This window comes from Macaca fascicularis, chromosome 15, assembly GCF_037993035.2.
Source record: "Macaca fascicularis isolate 582-1 chromosome 15, T2T-MFA8v1.1".
NCBI classification, from domain to species: Eukaryota; Metazoa; Chordata; class Mammalia; order Primates; family Cercopithecidae; genus Macaca; species Macaca fascicularis.
In genome coordinates, this window is record NC_088389.1 from 114207684 (window position 1) to 114213623 (window position 5940).

The 5940-nt window shown below is 43.1% G+C and overlaps 1 long non-coding RNA gene and 1 pseudogene across 1 annotated transcript; both read right to left on the minus strand.

Annotated features, from left to right (window-relative positions):
- Positions 1 to 207: 207 nt before the first annotated feature.
- On the minus strand, positions 208 to 5457 carry LOC141408679 (uncharacterized). The gene is made up of 2 exons (XR_012424827.1): positions 5091 to 5457; positions 208 to 829 (listed from the first exon to the last, which is right to left on the minus strand). It is a non-coding gene; the product is annotated as an uncharacterized lncRNA (long non-coding RNA).
- On the minus strand, positions 2789 to 2938 carry LOC123569312 (U4 spliceosomal RNA; annotated as a pseudogene).
- Positions 5458 to 5940: the final 483 nt, after the last annotated feature.

Consider the following 5940-nt stretch of genomic DNA (forward strand, 5'->3'; position numbering starts at 1 on the left):
AATTTCCTGAATATTTTAATAATGTATTTTTTCAAATATGTATAGGTTTAAAACTCCTTTTTTTTTTGAGATGAAGTCTCACTCTGTCATCCAGGTTGGAGGACAATGGTGCGATCTCGGCTCACTGCAACCTCCACCTCCCAGGTTCAAGCAGTTCTCCTGCTTCAGCCTCCTGAGTAGCTGGGACTACAGGTACAAGCCACCATGCCCAGCTAAATTTTTATTTTTATTAGAGACAGGGTTTCACCATATTGGCCAGGCTGCTCTCGAACTCCTGACCTCATAATTCACCCTTCTCGGCCTCCCAAGGTGCTGGGATTCCAGGCGTAAGCCACCACCTTTTCTCTGGTAAAATTACTTCTCGTTGACATGACAGAAATAAATGTCAATATATTTCAGTATATTCTATAAAAATGCCATGTCTTATAGTTCCGTTTAAAAAAATCATTCTAGAAATTATGCTAGGTAAAAATCTTAACCCTCTCCTGGGCAAAAAGAAAATATTATAAATGAAGTAATAAAGGATAAATTGGGGGGAAATCACAAACAAATATACAAAGAGGTTTTTATAATTCAGTGAGAAAAAAAATGAACCAACAGAAAAAATGGAGAAGAATATGAATAAGTATATCAGCTACAAATACACAAGTCTTCGGTGATTCCTGTAACAGAAAATAGTGAACTCGACAGAGCAATAGTGACAGCTCCTTAGAGTCTTTCATGGCTTATAGTAAATATCTACTGAGTCCATTCAATTCCTTCTCACTCTAAATCCATGTCCACCAAGCAATCTTCTGATTGATAAATTGTTTTCTCGGGTTTTTAGAGCCTGAAATGAGATGGGTTGGATTGTAAGTCACAAATGCATGAATTATCTCTGAGACTTATACATCAATCTTATATTAAAATATTTTGTATGGATATTTTTAGACAACAAAATACTTTTATCTATTGTAAGTCTGGTTTTGAATCACTTCTCTAGGCCTGAACAACCCGAGATAGGCTGATAGAAATCAAGTTTATGGACTTGCAAAGCCAAGAATCAAAACTTTTACATATTGACTACAAATAGATAAAAACCACTAATCAATAAAAAATGACGGATAAATTGAACTTCATTGCAATTATATGTACAAGCCAGATACAAGAATGTTTATAGCAACATTATTTTCATTAAAACCCCAAACTAGAAGCATCTGAAATGTCCATCAAGAGTAAAATGGTGACAGGCATAGTGACTCACCCCTGTAATTCCAACACTTTGGGAGGCTGAGGCGGGAGGATCACTTGAGCTCAAGAGTTCAAGACTAGCCTGGGCAACACAGCCAAACCTCATCTCTATTAAAATTTTTAAAAATTAGCCTGGTATGGTGGCCCAGTTACTCAGGAGGCAGAGGCAGGAGAATCACTTGAGAGCAGAAGTTGGAGGCTGAAGTGAGCTATGATCATGCCACTGCACTCCAGCCTACACAACAGGGCAAGGCCCTGTCTCAAAAAAAAAAAAATGGATAAATTGAGGCATAGTCACAATGAAATACTACACGACAATGAAAAAGAAGCCATTGGCCAAGCATGGTGGCTGACGTCTCCAATCCCAGCATTTTGGGAGGCTGAGGTGGGTGGATCACTTGAAGTCAGAAGTTCAAGACCAGCCTGACCAACATGGTGAAACCCCATCTCCACTAAAAATACAAAAATTAGCCAGGCATGGTGGTGCATGCTTTTAATCCCAACAGCTCGGAAGGCTGAGGCAAGAGAATTTCTTGAACCCGGGAGGCGGAAGTTGCAGTGAGCTGAGATCACACCATTGCACTCCAGCCTGGGTGACAGAACAAGACTCCACCTCAAAAAAAAAAAAAAAAAAAAAGAAGAAGAAACCATTGCAACTCACAGCAACAAGGACGATGTAATGTTGATCAAAATATAGTAATCTCTAAAGATTTCATTTGTATATTTCCCCAAAACAGACAAAAATTAATCTGCTATAGGTCAGAATAGTGGCAATTTTTTGGTATCAATTATCTGATAATTGGTAACAGCTTGGAGAGAGGGCATAAGGCAGCCCATTGGAGGCCTAGAAAGGTGCTATGTCATGATCTGAGTAGTGGTTACAGGGCTACATCCACATATAGATTTTCATTGAGTTGCAACCTTTAGGTGTGTGTTTATATAATTTATACCTCAATAAAAGAAATTTTTAGTTTTTAAAGCTTTCAACACCTAGAATAAGGAGTTACATTGTCTAGTAATTTTTTTTTTTTTTTTTTGCTCAGTTTCCATAGAGGTGGAGGTTGCAATGAGCCAAGATCACACAACTGCACTCCAGCCTGGGCAACAGAGCAAGACTCCGTCTCAAAAAAAAAAAAAAAACACCTATTTTGGAAGAAAATACCTATTAAGAAGCTTATTGGGCCGGGCGCGGTGGCTCAAGCCTGTAATCCCAGCACTTTGGGAGGCCGAGACGGGCGGATCACGAGGTCAGGAGATCGAGACCATCCTGGCTGACACGGTGAAACCCCGTCTCTACTAAAAAATACAAAAAAAACTTAGCCGGGCGAGGTGGCGGGCGCCTGTAGTCCCAGCTACTCGGGAGGCTGAGGCAGGAGAATGGCGTAAACCCGGGAGGCGGAGCTTGCAGTGAGCTGAGATCCGGCCACTACACTCCAGCCTGGGCGACAGAGCGAGACTCCGTCTCAAAAAAAAAAAAAAAAAAAAAAAAAAAAAAAAAAAAAAAGAAAGAAAGAAGCTTATTGAGGAAGAGAACATAAAGATATGAATCAGGAGTCAAGGCAACCAAAGAGTATTTTGCCAAGTCAAAAATTGCCAGTGTCAAGGTATGTCAAATCATCCTGGTGAGGTACTGGGAATTGTTTTCAATTATCAATAATCGCCCCTCAGACAAACCTCATTGGCTACTATACTGCCACTGCACAAAGTCTGCCTGGTAAGTTTCATGTGTGCATTCACTAATGTAGAAAGTATTGGAGACTAAACAACTAATCATAATTACATAGTGATGTTCTGCTGGGAAAACCTTGAGACTCTGTGAAGAGAAATGCCTCCTTTGCGTATGTTAGTGTATGGTTTACAAGAGGAAAATTTCTAGTGAGATGCCAATAGTCCAATCCTGCTTGTATAAGAGCTACAACTTGTCTGGGAGGTATTGGAAAATGGAGGTGAAGCCAAAGGGAGATGAAGAAGCCAAAGGGGAGAGCCATGTTGTCTCCAAGACAGAATGAACTCCACGGACTTTCCCAACCTTTCTCCTTCCAGAAAGCCAAAGCTCTGGAAAGAGGGGCTGCAGAGGAAGGTGCCCACCCAGAGGCACATCTTCCAAGTACCAGGGACTCAGAGACCTGCGGGGACTCTCAGGAACCTGAGAGTGAAGAGGGCTAGCCAGGGAAAGGTTGGGATTTGGCGCCCCCTACAGGACAAATTTATGTCCAAGAAGGCACTGCTGGAAGTAAACCAAGTCACCCAGAATCTCTAGGGACATTTGCTTATGCAGGGGCAATTCTGCCCGACGTGTATCCCCCAGGCCCAAGAGCACCTGTACAACGTGGAAGCGGCCTAGTGCAGAAAGCTGGCATCCCAGAGGAGAGATGAGGAACTCTCCACGGATCTAGACCTCACTGGGTGGACCTAGAGATCAACACCCCAAGTAGGATTCGAAGAGGTACCATAGCTAAATCTGCTGTTTGTTTTCTATTCACATACTTCATGGGAAATCCTTGTGGGGGCACTTTTGCAGGAGACTGCAAATGTTTTATATGAGGAAAATTAATTCATTCCACATTCATCTGATACCTATTAATAACATGCCTACTGTGTGCCAGGCACTGTTCTGGATGCTGGGGAACAAAACAGGAAAGAAAAAAAATCCACCCCTGGTGGCACATACTGAAAATGTTACAATCTGAACAGATAACAACCACCACCAAATAAAAATCTATTTTGGGCCAGGCGCGGTGTCTCACGCCTGTAATCCCAGCACTTTGGGAGGCCAAGGTGGGTGGATCACCTGAGGTCAGGAGTTCGAAAACAGCCTGGCCAATGTGGCAAAACCCCATCTCTACTAAAAATACAGAAATTAGCAGGGTGTGCTGGTGCGCGCCTGTAATCCCAGATACTCAGGAGGCTGAGGCAGGAGAATCACTTGAACCTGGGAGGCGGAGATTGCAGTGAGCCAAGATTGCGCCATTGCACTCCAGCCTGGGCAACAGAATGAGACTCCATCTCAAAAAAAAAAAAAAAAAAAAATCTGCTCACACCTGTAATTCCAGCACTGTGGAAGGCTGAGGCGCGAGGATCACGAGGTCAGGAGATCAAGACCATCCTGGCCAACACAGTGAAACCCCGTCTCTACCAAAAACACACAAAAAAATCTGGGTGCGGTGGGGGGTGCCTGTAATCCCAGCTACTAAGCAGGCTAGGCAGGAGAATCACTTGAACCCAGGAGGTGGAGATTGCAGTGAGCCGAGATCATGCCACTGCACTCCAGCCTGGTGACAGAGTGAGACTCCATCTCAAAAAAAAAAAAAAAATATATATATATATATATATATATATGAAGAAAATACCTATTAAGAAGCTTTTTGAGTAAGAGAACATAAAGACGTGGATCAGGAGTCAAGGCAACCAAAGACTAAATTTCTCTACATGGGAAAGGAACTAGAATTTTGAGCCAAATTAGATATCTGAGTCTTCAAACTGACAGCCATGTGGAATATTCTATAGTGTGAGACAATCAAAGAAATATCCCAGTCATGGGGTAGGGCAAGGGTTCTCAGTAAAAGAGATGTCTAATACTCCGCTTTGTGTTGTTTGCGTGGACCTCTGTGTCAAGTTTCTTAGTTTGCTACCACCACAAAGGCCTTATAAGGTGCATGTGTTCCTGGAAAATTGCAGATGGGCAGAATCCCTCATCTGGGCAAGGTAGGGAAGGGTTCAGGTCCATGGGAAAACAGGAGCCAGGGTCAGAGATGACACTGGAAAGAGAAGCTCTGAAGGGTCTACAGTCTAGAGCGAGGACAGGGATTGAGGAATCTCACAGAGCAGGAGGCCTCTGGCTTCTGCATTACACAACTTACCAAGCAATTTCACGAACAAGGTGCACACAGCACTGATATGGTTTCCCTGCTTTCTCCTTTCTTTCTTCACGTATTGAAGTGTATGAGTAGCTGGATAATTGTGGCTTTTATTTCTTCTCCACTTAATAGAATTAACAGTCTTGATGTAACATAAAGGTTCTGATGTGAGCATTCAACTTCCTCAGGCTTCAGAGTTGAAAGAATCTTCTCCACTGAAGGAATCCTTCATAGAACAGGCCGTCGAAATAATCTATGAGGCTTGCTTTCATATAAGCATTCCAAAGACTCATCTCTGTGTGGTCCTTTCCCCCACCTCGTCTGCTCCATGGAGGGAGGAGAGAGATATGTTGGAAACTGTGAGTTCCTCTTCGAAGGTTCCGCTTGTTTTCTATTTTCAAAGCCTAACTTCCCTGCCTCCTTGCCCCTAGTTACGGTAAACAACCTTCCAGCCGTTCCCAATCTGAAATCCACATCCATTCCCAATCTGTAATCCACATCTGTTCCCAATCTGTAACCCACATCCATTTCCAATCTGTAACCCACATCTGTTCCCAATTTGTAACAACCCCTATCCTTATTTGGCACCCTTAGTTCCAAAACTGCTCCTCCTGCTGCTGTAGCCCCTACCACTGCTCCATTTGAAGCAGCCAGTCAGGATCAGCTTAGATTGTGTGGTCTGACCCCAGCCAATGAGGACCGGACACAGTAGCAGGGACTGACTGCGTTAGGGTTAACCCCTTCCCTTCTTCTTTGGTGTGGTCTCGCAGTGACCAGAAGAACAAGCAGCACCTTTCTGCAGAAGTCAATTTGCCTGCTGAAAAATCCTTTATTTGAGTGCTCATTTTCTTTG